Source organism: Malaclemys terrapin, chromosome 14 (assembly GCF_027887155.1).
Source record: "Malaclemys terrapin pileata isolate rMalTer1 chromosome 14, rMalTer1.hap1, whole genome shotgun sequence".
In the NCBI taxonomy this organism is placed as follows: Eukaryota; Metazoa; Chordata; order Testudines; family Emydidae; genus Malaclemys; species Malaclemys terrapin.
The window spans coordinates 42,531,867-42,545,692 of NC_071518.1; the positions used below are offsets into that span (position 1 = coordinate 42,531,867).

Here is a 13,826-nt window from a genome sequence, read left to right on the forward strand (position 1 = left end):
ATCATGAGAATAATAGTCGACTTTGCGGATGCAATTTCCATTTTTTTTTTCTGGAATTGGCCTGAGAGACCTGAGTTCTTTTCCCTATTCCATCCATGGACTTCCAGTATGACCTCAGGCCAGTGCCTTAGGGACAGAATTTCAAAAGGTTTTAGCAACAAAGAGTCCTGTGGCCCCTTATAGACTAAGGGATGTATTGAGCATAAGCTTTCGTGGGTGAATACCCACTTTGTCAGACGCATGTTTTTAGGCACCCAAAGATGCAGCTAGACATCTAGTGGGGTTTACAAAGCACTGAACCTTCTAAGCACTTTTGAAAATCTCACTAGGTGCCCAAATACTGTTGAAAATCTGGTCTTTAGTCTCTGTGCCTCAGTGCTACATCTGTATAATGGGGATAACAGCACTGTTCTCCTTCACAGAGGGGCTGTGAGGAGAAATAGGTTAGACATTGTGAGGTGCTCAGATACTGTGGTGATGGGGCCACATAAGTACCACAGGTAGAGTGGGAACTTCTCTATATGACTGCTATCCCTTCCCTTGGTTTTGGCCCCTTCTTTTCACCTATCCCCCTGACATCTCCCTCTTTTTTGAATGTAACCTTGGCTGTATTTCTTCTATGCTGATAATACGGCTCATCCCCTGCAGTCTCTTCACCACCATGCAGAGGGATTCCTGTTTTACAGATTTAGGAACTGGAGTGCCTGGCAATGCTTTCAAGCTTATCTAAGGACTTCCAGATACTTTATTTAATTTAATGACCAGCCCTTTCTTATCTTAATCATCCTGCCTCTGTTTATAAAGACTCCCTGCTTCTGGGACACAGGCTGGGAGCAGCACCTCCCCTCTGCAGAACTCACTACATTCCACACGCAGTTAAGAGCTCTGCCTGGGGTTAGGGCCTGCGCTGCGAGTAGATCTCTTGTCTGAAACTCAGGGGGCAGGCAGGAGCCCTTTCTTGCTCCCCTAAATAGAGCTTCTGGGCCTGTTCATAGCTAACAGGGCTGTGTTTACCAGAACAAAATTAAACTACAACCTTCTTTGTGAATTTCCATACAACTTCGTTGCCAGCACAGAGTGCCCGAGGCAAAGCAACAGCGGGGTTCATTGCCCGGTGTGCTTCGCGCCAATAAACACACCGGGGGGGAAGCAAACAAAGTTTATTTGAGATCCCAAAGCGGTGCTAGGAGACAGGCACGTCTCAGATCAAGCACACTAACAGAAACAGTTTTTCTTTTTATACATTTTGCAATTAAGCCTCACCCCCCCTTCTCTTCCCTTCCTCCCCCTCTACCCCTCCCTTCCCTGGTAACAGTTACTAAGCAAATAGCAAGTACATTTAAGCAGTTAAGTCATTCTTGGCAGCTATAAGCCTAGCTTGTTAGTAACTTCTTTAAACCGTTATCTTGTCCTTTTTCCCTTCAGCCAGAAACATGCAGGCCTCATTATTACCGCTTGAGCAGGGGGTTGCACACAGATAACTGGTTGCTTACATATTCCAATTGCACCTGGCTTTTGAGGTTGATTAGAGTTTAAACATGGAAGGATAGAGTTTGGTTCACTTAGGCCTAGTGCAGGAAGGCTTCATTGACACTTAGCGGCCTTCCACCCTCCCGAGTTACCTAGGGTGATGCCTAGTGACGTCAACAACTTTTAAAGAGGTAGATTACCATATTTGTTTTAGGATAAACATATTTTGAGACCTCTTTGGGATTACATTTTACTTCCAGTTTGATGTATGAGCTCAGTATCATAGCTTCAGAATAGGAGTTTAAGGGGGAAGCGGAAGGGGGAAGGGGATGAAGTACCCTTCTTAAAAGTGGAATGCGATAAGGTGTCAACAGGGCCGGTGCAAGGATATTTTGTGCCCTATGCAAAACTTCTACCTTGCGCCCCCCCACCTCTCCTGCACATTGGTTAATTGAGGGGCCAATCCAAACGAGCCTTTATAGACCCCAAGGGCCAGCCGTGCCCAGGAGCTGCTCCCCAGACCAGGTTCCCCCCTCCTCGCCCCCTGAACTCCCCTGGAGGGTGCACAGCCCCCCCACGAGCCCTCCCCACCCCGGCGGTCCCCGCCCCGAGTCCACTCACTGGCTTTGCCAGGCTTGGGCAAGTGCAGCAGTTCGGCAGGGAGGAGCTGCCTTCTGGAGGCACCAGAGAGCCAGAGCATCAGCTTGTGGGGGCGGCGAGCCCCAGCCATGGAGGAGCCAGCGCGGTGCAGGGGGGCAGCAGCCCTGCAAAAGCATTGGCGCAGCTAGCGGGGAGCAGCCACACCCCCCGCCCCTCCTGCCCAGGCTGCGACTGGGCACCCCCCCCCCGGGGGCTCCTACAGGCTGCAGCAGATGCACGCCCCCATGCACCCCCATGCTGCCCCCTCACCATGCTCAGGCTCTGCAGCTCCTGGGCATGTGAGCCACCGCCGGGGTGCAGGGCCCTGAGCCTGCTCTGGGAGGGGCAGCGGCGGCTCACATGCCCGGGAGCCGCAGAACCTGAGCGCGGTGAGGGGTAAGCTAGGGGGTGCGCCTGGCCGGGCTGCAACCCACCTGGCGCCCCCTGGGGGCTCCTGCAGTGGATGCATGCGGGCGGCAGCCCCTGTGCGCCTCCCAGCTCCCCCTGCCATGCTCGGGCTCTGTGGCTCCTGGGAGTGTGAGCTGCCACAGCCACGCGCTGCCCCTCCCAGAGTAGGCTCAGGGCCCAGTGCCCCAGTAGCTCACATGCCTGGGAGCCGCAGAGCCCGAGCACAGCGAGGTGGGAGCCGGGGGGGAACATGGGGGCCGCCGAGCACATGCAACTGCTACAGCTTGCAGGAGCCCCTGGGGGGGCACGCCGGGCCGCAGCCTGGTCAGGAGGCGCGGCTGTTCCCCTCTAGTGGTGCCGCCACCTTTGCAGGGCTGCTGTCCCCTGTGCTTCTCCGGCTCCTCCATGGCTGGGGCTCGCCACCCCCACAAGACAACGCTCTGGTTCTCCTGTCCCTCCAGAAGGCAGCTCCTCCCTTCCAAGCCAGGGCACCACTTTTTTAGTGTTACCATATTTCAACAATCAAAAGAGAGGATGGGGGGGAGAGCCCCACCCACATGCATTCCCTCCCACTTCCCACCCCCCTCAGAACACCCAACCCCCCCCACTCCTTGTCCCCTGGCTGCCCCCTCCTGAGACCCCCCCCCACCCTATCTGGCCCCCTAGGACTCTACTCCCTACCTGTCCCCTGGCTGCCCCAACCCTTATCCACACCCCTGGGACTCCCACGCGCCATCCAACCACTCCCCGCCCTGAGAGACCTCCCCAGAACTGCCGACCCATCCAACCCTCCCCCTGCTCCCTGTCCCCTGACTGCTCAGATCCCTTTCCACACCTCCGCCCCCTGACAGCCTCCCCCAAACTCCTGACCCATCCAACCATCCCCCCACCCCCTGACAGTCCCCCCAGACCTCCTGACCTAGCTAACCCTCCCCCCCTCCCCCTTACTACCATGCTGCTCCAGCCGCTGGCTCCATGTGCAGCCAAAACAAACAGGCTGCGGAGCCCACAGCCCCTCCCAAAGCATGCTGGCGACGCTGAGGCAAGGGGAGGGGAAGGGGGGAGGGACTCTGCCTGCTGGAGGCCAATGGGAGCAGCTGAATCAGGCCCAGGCGCCCAATCAGTCGCGCCGCACTCTGTGTGAGGGGAAGGGAGGGGAGGGAGGAAAAATCTCAGACGCCCCCAACCACTGGGTGCCCTAGGCGACTGCCTAGTTCGCCTAAGTGGTTGCACCGACCCTTGGTGTCAATAGGGACTCCATTGGTTCTTTCCCTTCAACTATAGGTCTCTTTGACTGTAACTACAATAAACAGAGTTTGTACCAATCCAGAGTTCACTGGGAGATGATTCTCGCCTTTAGCTTGGCTCAATGCGTGACCCCAAGTTATCAATTTCCTTATTCCTGTACTTTGTAACTTCTAAGTAAAAGAATATCAAAATTGCATATCCAGAGGCCCAATCTGACCCTTTAGGCTCCCGAAAGTTCCCAGTGATTCTGACTGTTTCCAACAGTGCAGGTATTTTTGTTTTCACTTTTCTGTTGAACAAAATGTCAGCAGGTGACAGCCTATGCTTCATTGGGGCCATGCTGTAATTTAACAGTGCTAAATACGGATCAGAGTCTGACTCCGCATTCTTTTTCATAGGCATGTTATTATTTTGACAGTTTCCTGTCAGCCTGTTGAATTGGGAATAATGGTGAGTAGAGGTTACATGTCTAAACCCGTGCATCAATGATAACTGCTTAAACTCATGTCAGACATTACTCCACTAGGCATACTGAATCTAGTAAAAATAGATTTGATATGCACAATCATCTGTTTAGCTGATCTAGTAAGGCTACCTCGGGGGAGTGAGTCTAATAGTCAAGTACATAATTTTTTCCAGCCTAAAGAAACAAATCTATGCTTAGTATCAGGGGGTAACCGTGTTAGTCTGTATCCACGAAAACAACAAGGAGTCCAGTGGCACCTTAAAGAATAACAGATTTATTTGGGCATAAGCTTTCGAGGGTAAAAAACCTCACTTCTTCAGATGCATGGAATGAAAGTTACAGATGCAGGCATTACATAATGACACATGAGGAGAAGGGAGTACCTCACAAGTGGAGAACCAGTGTTGACAGGGCCAATTCGATCAGGGTGGATGTAGTCCACTCCCAATAAAAGATTTTCCCCAAAAAAGATTATACCTTCAAGTCAGTGGCACTGCTATGGGTACCCGCATGGCCCCGCAGTATGCCAACATTTTTATGGCTGACTTAGAACAATGCTTCCTCAGCTCTCGTCCCCTAGCGCCCCTCCTCTACTGGTGCTACATTGATGACTTCTTCATATGGACTCACGGAAAGGAGGCCCTTGAACTCCACCTGGATTTCAACAATTTCCACCCCACCATCAACCTCAGCCTGAACCTGTCCACACAAGAGATCCACTTCCTGGACACTACGGTGCAAATAAGTGATGGCCACATAAACACCACCCTATACCAGAAACCTACTGACTGCTATACTTATCTACATGCCTCCAGCTTCTATTCAGGACACATCACATGATCCATTGTCTACAGACAAGCCCTAAGATACAACCGAATTTGCTCCAATCCCTCAGACAGAGACAAACACCTACAAGATCTTTATCAAGCATTCTTAAAACTACAATACCCACCTGGGGAAATGAGGAAACCGATTGACAGAGCGAGACAGGTACCCAGAAGTCACCTACTACAGGACAGGCCCAACAAGGAAAATAACAGAACACCACTGGCCATCACATACAGCCCCCAGCTAAAACCTCTCCAGCGCATTATCAACGATCTACAACCTATCCTGGAAAATGATCCCTCACTCTCACAGACCTTGGGAGGCAGGCCAGTCCTCGCTTACAGACAACCCCCCAACCTGAAGCAAATACTCACCAATACACACCACAGAAACACCAACCCAGGAACCAATCCCAGTAGCAAACCCCATTGCCTACTCTGTCCCCATATCTACTCTAGCGACACCATCAGAGGACCCAACCACACCATCAAGGGCTCATTAACCTGCACGTCTACTAATGTGATATATGCCATCATGTGCCAGCAATGTCCCTCTGCCATGTACATTGGCCAAACCAGACAGTCCCTACGTAAAAGAATAAATGGACACAAATTGGACATCAGGAATGGTAACATACAAAAGCCAGTAGGTGAACACTTCAATCTCCCTGGACATTCTATAACAAATTTAAAAGTAACTATTCTTGAATAAAAAAACTTCAGAAACAGACTTCAAAGAGAAACAGCAGAACTAAAATTAATTTGCAAATTTAATACCATTAATTTATACTTGAATAGGGACTGGGAGTGGCTGGCTCATTACAGAAGCAGCTTTGCCTCTCTTGGAATTGACACCGCCTCATCTATTATTGGGAGTGGACTATATCCACCCTGATTGAATTGGCCCTGTCAACACTGGTTCCCCACTTGTGAGGTAACTCCCTTCTCTTCATGTGTCATTATATAATGCCTGCATCTGTAACTTTCACTCCATGCATCTGAAGAAGTGAGGTTTTTTACCCTGGAAAGCTTATGCCCAAATAAATCTGTAAATCTATGCTTACTTTGCTTCAGGGGGCCAATTTTTCTGGTGTCACCAACATGGGCTGTTTCGCTTGAGCTGACCTGTATTTTGGCATGTGAGACAAGCCTGACAGCTTTCTCAAGTTTGCTGCTTGTTTGAGGCTAGGATAAAATGTGTCTGGCCCTTCTCTTAGATTTTCCAATCCCTAAATGATCTGCATGTGTCAAGGCTGTATCCCCACTTTGAACTTTAGGGTACAAATGTAGGGGCCTGCATGAAAACTTCTAAGCTTAACCACCAGCTTCGCTCTGTCCGCTGCCACCATCCCAAGGCTAATTTCCTTCCCTGGGAAGCCTTGAGAGACCTTCACCAATTCCCTGGTGAATACAGATCCAACCCCCTTGGATCTAAAACAAAGAAAAAAATCAATCAGGTTATTAAAAAGAAGGTTTTTAATTAAAGAAAAAGGTAAAAATCATCTCTAAAATCAGTATGGAAAATAACTTTACAGGGTAATCAAACTTACAGAGATCAGAGGACTTCCCTCTAGTCTTAGGTTCAAAGTACAGCAAACAAAGATAAACACTCTAGTAAAAGGTACATTTACAAGTTGAGAAAACAAAGTAAAACTAAGACGCCTTGCCTGGCTTTTTACTTACAAGTTTGAAATAGGAGAGACTTGTTTAGAAAGATGTGGAGAACCTGGATTGATGTCTGGTCCCTCTCAGTCCCAAGAGCGAATGCTCCCAAACAAAAAGCACAAACAAAAGCCTTCCCCCCCCCCCCCCCCCAAGATTTGAAAGTATCTTGTCCCCTTATTGGTCCTTAGGGTCAGATGCCAGCCAAGTTACCTGAGCTTCTTAACCCTTTAAAGGGAAAAGGATTTTGGAGTCTCTGGCCAGGAGGGATTTTATAGTACTGCACACAGGACAGCTGTTACCCTTCCCTTTATAGTTATGACAGCATGTATCCTTTAAAACATATTTTTCTGTAACACCTTAGGAAACATTGTCCTGGTGCATTTAAATAAAATCCCATCTACCCTGTAAATTGATTATATGGACTGGGAATATGATCTCCTGGACACCCAGTGCTAATATGTCTACACTACAAAGAAAATTACTTATTGTGTTTGATGTCCAAACTACCCTCCTTGGGTCAGTGGTGCACGTCCTTACCAAGGGCGCTTCCACCAACCAAAGAGAGGCCTTGTGGGGAGCTGAGAGCTTGGAATCTTGGCTCCGCTGGCAGCCCTGCCAGGAGCCCAGCTGCCCCACAGTCTCCTGGGCACCCTGTGGGCTGCCCCCCACCTTGTCTCCCCCATTCTCCACCAGGAGCAAGGGGAAGCTGCCGGGGGCTTCCTGCCTCCCCGCTCCCTGCTAGGAGTGGGGGGAAGCTGCCCCGGCTTCTTGCCATGCCCCCTGCCTGCTCCCCACTGGGATCCCGGCAGCCTTATCAATTTCATGGCTCCAGAGCCAAGAAATTGACAAGACAGCCAATGTTCCCAGCCCGCAGGGTGGGGAAGCCACCTGGGGCTCCTTGCCTCCCCATTCCCAGCCGTGAGCAGGGTCCAGCTGCCCAGGCTTCTTGCCCCGGCTCCACTGTGCAATTGACAAGAATGACAGCCAACAGCCCATGTAAGAACAGTTTGCACAGACATAAGCCCTATGCCTCTGGTTGAGGCGGCAACAGGAGCATTTCAGTGTGTACATCTCCACTGTTTTGTTGACAAAAGCTGAGTAATGTCAGCAAGACCTGAACTATTTTCTGCAGGGTTTCATCCTGAGCAGTAGGTCTGGCAATCAAAGCCCATGTTTTGAGTGAGACTGGACAGTTTTTTAAAAATCAGATCGAAATGTACAAAAATCTAGCTCTGGACTTTGCTCCACTGCTGCATTTGTCACATGCTCTAGTGAGTGTGTTTGCAAGGACAAAATCTCCGCCAGGTTTGTATTCAATTTGCAAATCAGACATTTGTAGCTTTCTCTGGCTCTGCAGCAGTGACACCTAACCTCTCACCAACTAAAGGCAGCCAGTAGCAGCAGCTGGTAAGTGTATTTCAAAAGGGGTCTGTGGAAGGTTCGTGCCGGGGCTCGACCCTCCTGGGCAGGAGGGGAGCCACACCGACTCACTACCGGTGGGGCAGCAGTATAGGTCACTGGGTCAGCGCTCCGGGCCTTTGGCACAGGGCTGAGTAACACAGTTTAGGGAGCTCAGGCCCTTTGGTGCAGGGGCTGAGCATTGGGAGAGGGGGAAGCCTACCACCCGTGAGTGTAGATAAATCTCTGATAATTTTCATATGACTTTACATTGTGCCTCTTCATATAACCTTGTGGTGGGTCTACCCACGTGTGACCTCTGTTTTCATGGGACTTTGTATCAAAGCCTCATTTAGAAACTTTGCATTGTCCTTGGTAGAATATTATAGCCCCTAAGGATAGAATAAGATAGAAGAAAAATTTCTTTTTGCTAGCAGTAGAACAAGAGCTCTCCCCCCCCCCCCACTCTTAATCAATTGCCCTGTTGAATGAATGAGGTGTGGATGAGCAAGGCATGGAAGGCAGCACCTCCAGACAGCCTCAACTGTTGGAGAGGGGCTGGGAGCCAGACCCAAGGACAATAAAATGTGTCAAGTGGGCTCATTAAAGACAAGCAGACATACCGACGGCCTCGGGGGTTAGAAGCAAGCACCTTCTTTTGGAAACACCCTCTTTGCAGCATTGGGACAACACTCAAAAGAAAGCAGCACAAAGGACCAATGGACACAGACACAAAGTTTAAATCTGGTATAGATTTGCATAAGAGGAAAGCTGCTATAAAAGTGAGGTGTCTTGCAGAGGACCCCGGGTCTGGTCTTGTCAACATGGGAGCATTGATCCGGATCGGCAGAAGCCCGGCTCCACCCCCTCCCATATCTAACTCACCTGGCCAGTGCAGTTGGGAGGAGCAACTAATTGGTAACAACAAGACAGAGTGTGTTTGCGTGTGTGTGTGTGAGTGTAAGTGTAATATATTATATGCATATGATATAGTGTTAATAAATACATGTATTACTAATAAATGTGGCGTTTTGCCTTATTCCCCCTGAAAAGATCCTGTGCAGTACTTTAAGTACAACATGAGCTACAACATGAGCAGGGGGGGACGCAGGCCCTCCCACTCCACTGCGTCCCAGCCCGGGGCCCTAGCAGCAGCCACTGCGGGTCAGTGGGGTGTCCTGACCAAAACACACTGAGATCGGCTCAGATGTGGCTACAGCCTGTCCGGGGTCGGCTACCTCCTGGGCTACTTCTGGGTTCCCCCTCAGAGCCTACCTCGTCCGTGGCACCGGGCCCAGTCCAATCCACCAGCATGGGCTCCTCTCAGCCGGGGCTGGGTGGCAGGTCCGGCAGCTTCTTGGGGAAGTCCGGCCAACTGGACTCGGGTGGCTCCTCAGGGTAACAGCAGAGGTGGAGGGGCCAGGTGGCGTCTCGCCTTCGGGGTTGGTGTGGGGGAGTTCCAACGGCTCCTCCTAACGACAGGAGCGGGCAGACTCTGGTAGCTCCTCCTCGTAGTTGGCTCGGGGCAGCTCCGGCCAGTTAGGGCAACGGCCACGGGCCTTGGCGGTCTCCCGACCATGAGCTCCTGGCCAAACGTCTGCTCCCTGCTGCAGCTAGGGCCCCACTGAGCTCAGGCGGCCTGCTTTTATACTTCCTGCCCCGCCCCTTGACTTCCGGGGGGGGGGGGGGCGGGAACCGGCGGCGGTGGCTCCGCCCACTTGGGTGTCTATAAGAGCGCTCCCTCTGCTGGGCAGGAGGGGAGCTACACCGACTGACTACAGGGAGGAATCAGTCTGCTGGGGCTGGCTGGCGCTCTTCCTCTTCTCCTGGGCTGCTGCTGGCTGGAGTCTCCCTCCCTTCCTGGGTTGTTGCTGGTTGGAGTCTCCCTCCCTGGGCTGCTGCTGGTCGGCGTCTCCCTCCCTAGACTGCCACTGCTGTCGTCGGTACTACTGCTGAGTAAGTAAGTGAGTGGGGGGGGCCCTTGCTGGCCTGTCCCCCTTCGCCTGTGGAGGGAGAAGCACGGGACCCAACACCACCTAGGGGTCCCTCCTGGCTGGCTGGCCGCTGCTCACTGCTGTGTTAGAGCTACTGCCGCCATCGAGGAGAAAGAGGAGAGGATTCCTACTGCGGGACATTGGGGGGGTGTTGTTTGTGGACTGAGTGACTTTGATCATCTCTGCTCCTGGGGTGGTGGTGACTCCTGCTGCTGTTGGAGGGGGTGGGGTGGGGTGGGGCGCAGAGCCCTCCCCCTCGTCCATCTGCTCCCCCTCTGCCACCGCCCCACGTACCACCTGGACCTGCTCTTCGCCCCTTGATGGGGCTGTTTGCTCCCCCCGCCCTATTCTACCATCCGGGACAGTTTGTTTGCAGCAGTGAGCAGCAAAGACTGAGCTACATGAGCGCCGTGGGCGCACCTATCTCCCCATCTTGGACTTACCCTGCCCCCCAGCTGCGTTTGGCTGGTGGGGTCCCCTCCCTGTGGTCCCCTGTGTAAGTTGGCCCTCCTCTGCCCCGACCGTTACCTGCTTTGAGCCTCTCTATTAGTTTGTTTGCCCCGCCCTAGCCCTTCAGCATTTGTTACCTGCCCCGCCCCAAACTTTAGCTTTGGTTAGGTTGTCTGCCCCGCCCTTGCCCTTGTAGTCCTGCCACACCCTCATATCGGGGCCTCTCTGAGCCATTATGGCAGAGGACCTGCCCCTGCCCCTGCTTTGACCCCTTCCCCTGCCCCTGCCTCTGCCTTTGCTGACCCCATGGTTTCCAGTTACCCCTGCCCGCCCCAGTGGCTGACCCCTCGGCTACCACTGGCCTAGACTCCGCCGCTGCCACGGCTGCCCCCTCCACCGGCAGCAAGGGCCCCTCCCGTAAAGCCAAACCTCCTGCGGGCGGGGCTGCCCTCCCCGCCGCGGCCCCGACACCTGCTGCGGCCCCTCCCTCTCCTGCCGTCCCTTCCACCAGCTCTGGGGGTGCTCCATCTCAGGCACCCAGAGCGTACGCCCAGGTGGCCACCGCCCCTCCGCGTGCCGCCGCACCAACTGCCCCGACCTCCCCAACACTGCCCTGTTGCCTGCCCTCTTCACCCTGGGGAAGCCCATCTCCATTCTCAGCCCTCTCTTGCTGGACTGTAAGGACCCCACCCTCTGTCACATCCTGTCCTTCCGCCGGCAGGTCCAGCTCCAGCTGCCGCCGGCGGCGCGTGACGGAGTGGCGCTCGAGGGGTCCTTCCTGGTGCCCTACCAGGGGGCCCATTACCAGGTCCATTATTCGACGGGGGAGGCCCGGTGCTTCCTCTGCCGGGCGCCGGGGCATGTCTGGAGGGACTGTCCCCTGGCCCGGCACGGAGGGGCAGCCAGGACCCCCGAGGCCCGGGAGGGTGCCGGCCCTGTCATCGCTGGCAGTCCGGCTACCGCTGTTGCCGCCGCCCCTCCTCCTTCTGCCATAGTCCCCGCTCGGGCCGTGGGGACGGCCGGGTGGGCGGGCCTCACCTCCGTTGAGTCTAGTTTGGCGGGGCCCGTGGAGGAGAGGGTGGGGAGGCTTCTGCCGGCCGCGGGAGAGGGCCCGCCCCAGGGGGAGGTTTCCCTTCCCCCCGCTGTCCCGCCCTTGCCACCCTGAGCCCCGAAGCCATTGTCCTTGCCCTCTGGCCCTGCCCCTGCTGACCGGCTCTCACCTCCACTTCCACCTCGGAGGGTTGGGTGACCGTCCGGGGGAAGCGCGGCGCCCGCAAGTCATGGGCTCGATCCCTCCCCTCCGATGAGGAGGGAGAGCAGGCCCCCCGAAAGATGTTGCGGGAGGCTGAGGTTGTTAGCTCTTCTACCGCGCCCCCCGGACGGTGCCCAGCAGGAGGTGCCAGCCATGGACACCGTGGCAGCGGACGGAGACACTCCTGTCCCCCTTGTCAAGTCCCCCTCTGAGAAGGCTCCAGTGGCCCTTATTCTGCCTGTGCCCCCCACCGATACCGGGGCTGTTGTTGTCTCCGTGACTGGCGGGGAGGTTGCTGGGGCCGAGGGGACCGCGATCACCTCCATATTTGATGAGATCGAGGCCCTGGGTCTGACCCCGGTCACCCAGGGGGAGGATGACCCTATGCCAGCGGGCCTCGATCTGGGCAGCGACTTGGTTCCGCCGCCCCCTCCTCTTTCCTGTCCCTCACCCCACTCTGCCGCCCCCAGTCTTGTCCTTGGGGAACCCTTGGTCCTACCCGTCAGCCCGGCCACAAATACCACCTCGTGGAAAGCCGCCAAGCCCCTTGGGGCAACGGCTGATGTTGAGCGGCCGGTTCCTGCCCCTGAAGCTTCCTCTGTCCTTGCTGCCTCCGTCCCCTCGGACAAAGACTGCGGTCGAGAGGAGCCACATCCCAGCGGCTCGGCTGCGGGAGATGGAGAGCCCGTTCCCATCCCTGCCCCTGTCTCTGATCCTGTCCCCTCTCCTGCCCCAGCCCCCGCTTCGAGCCCTATCCTTGATCCTGCCCTTGCCCCCGATCCTGCCCCTGAGGTGTCACCTGTCTCTCTCCCTTCCACCTCCGGTTCAACTGCCGTCCCCGGGGTTGTCGCGTTCCCGTTACCTGCAGACAACCCTCAGGGGTGGTTTTCATGTCTCCCCTTCCCGCCACTGTAGGGGCTGCATTGTTCCCCCCACCGCCCTCTCCTTTGCCGGGGATGGGGACGGGCTGCCCGGCGCAGCAGTGCCGGAGCTCGGCCCCTTGTTTGCCCATCTCCATGTACCGTGAGGACCTTTCAGGGGCTCCCACCGGAGGACGGGAGCGACTTGGCCGCTGCCTCTCCCCCCTGCGCTGAAGGATGAGCTGCGCCTCTTTCTCTCGGACACCCGCGGCTCAAAGGGCAAGGTGCAGCTCGCCCTTCAGCGCTGGGGGGATTTCCATCGTGTCCTCCGGGCCGTGAAGGCGCTTTTGGGGGAGGGGAGAGGGACCGGGCAGCGGGACATCCTGGCCTATCAGCAGGCCCGCAAGTTCCGCGACTCCCTTTTGACCTTCGGGGTTGAGACCGGGATCTTGCAGGGCCCGCTGGAGGCCGTCGATTCCCCCCGCCCGTGAGGATCTGCCCCAGCCCTCAGCATGACAACTACCACATTTGCATCGTTGAACGCCCGGGGCTGTAGGGTGGGTCTCCGCAGGAGCCAGGTGCTCTCCTTCCTTTGGGGGGGGGGGGGTACTCTGTGATTTTCCTGCAGGAGACCCACACGGCTCCGGCCGTCGAGGCTAGCTGGTGGCTGGAGTGGGGAGACGGGGTTTATTTTAGCCACCTCAGCGCCCATTCGGCTGGGGTGGCCACCCTGTTCTCCCCGGAGCTACAGCCCAAGGTGCTGGAGGTCGCCGAGGTCGTGCCGGGCCGCCTGCTGCACGTCCGGGCCCGTGTGGAGGGGCTGCTTCTCAACTTGGTCAACGTCTATGCCCTGAACATGGGCCCGGAATGAGTGCCTTTTTGCGGGCGGCGGCATTCGTCGGCACCCTGGATCCTCACGAGTGCCTGGTCCTGGGCGGGGAATTCAACACCACCCTCCAGGACCGGGACCGCTCAGGACTTGAGACTTCCCAGGCAGCCGCGGGCGTCCTCAGGGAGATCGTGGACCATCACTCTTGGTGGACGTCTGGCGCGACCACCACCCAGATGACGACACCACCTTCACCTATGTCCGGGTGGAAGACGACCGGTCGCACCACTCCCGGTTGGACCGTATCTATCTGTCACGCT

General features: G+C 55.4%; 1 protein-coding gene across 5 annotated transcripts in view; it reads left to right on the forward strand.

Annotated features, from left to right (window-relative positions):
* Positions 1-8,027: 8,027 nt before the first annotated feature.
* Positions 8,028-13,826, forward strand: part of LOC128849020 (C-factor-like) — a 58,887-nt gene continuing 53,088 nt past the window's right edge. For 3 of the 5 annotated variants that reach the window (XM_054049359.1, XM_054049358.1, XM_054049365.1), the window contains exon 1: positions 8,028-8,130. The gene's annotated coding sequence lies outside the window, so the exon portion shown is untranslated. Of the gene's footprint in view, positions 8,131-10,014; positions 10,078-13,826 lie in introns of those variants that run through there. The other 2 variants (XM_054049363.1, XM_054049360.1) reach the window with 2 other exon arrangements.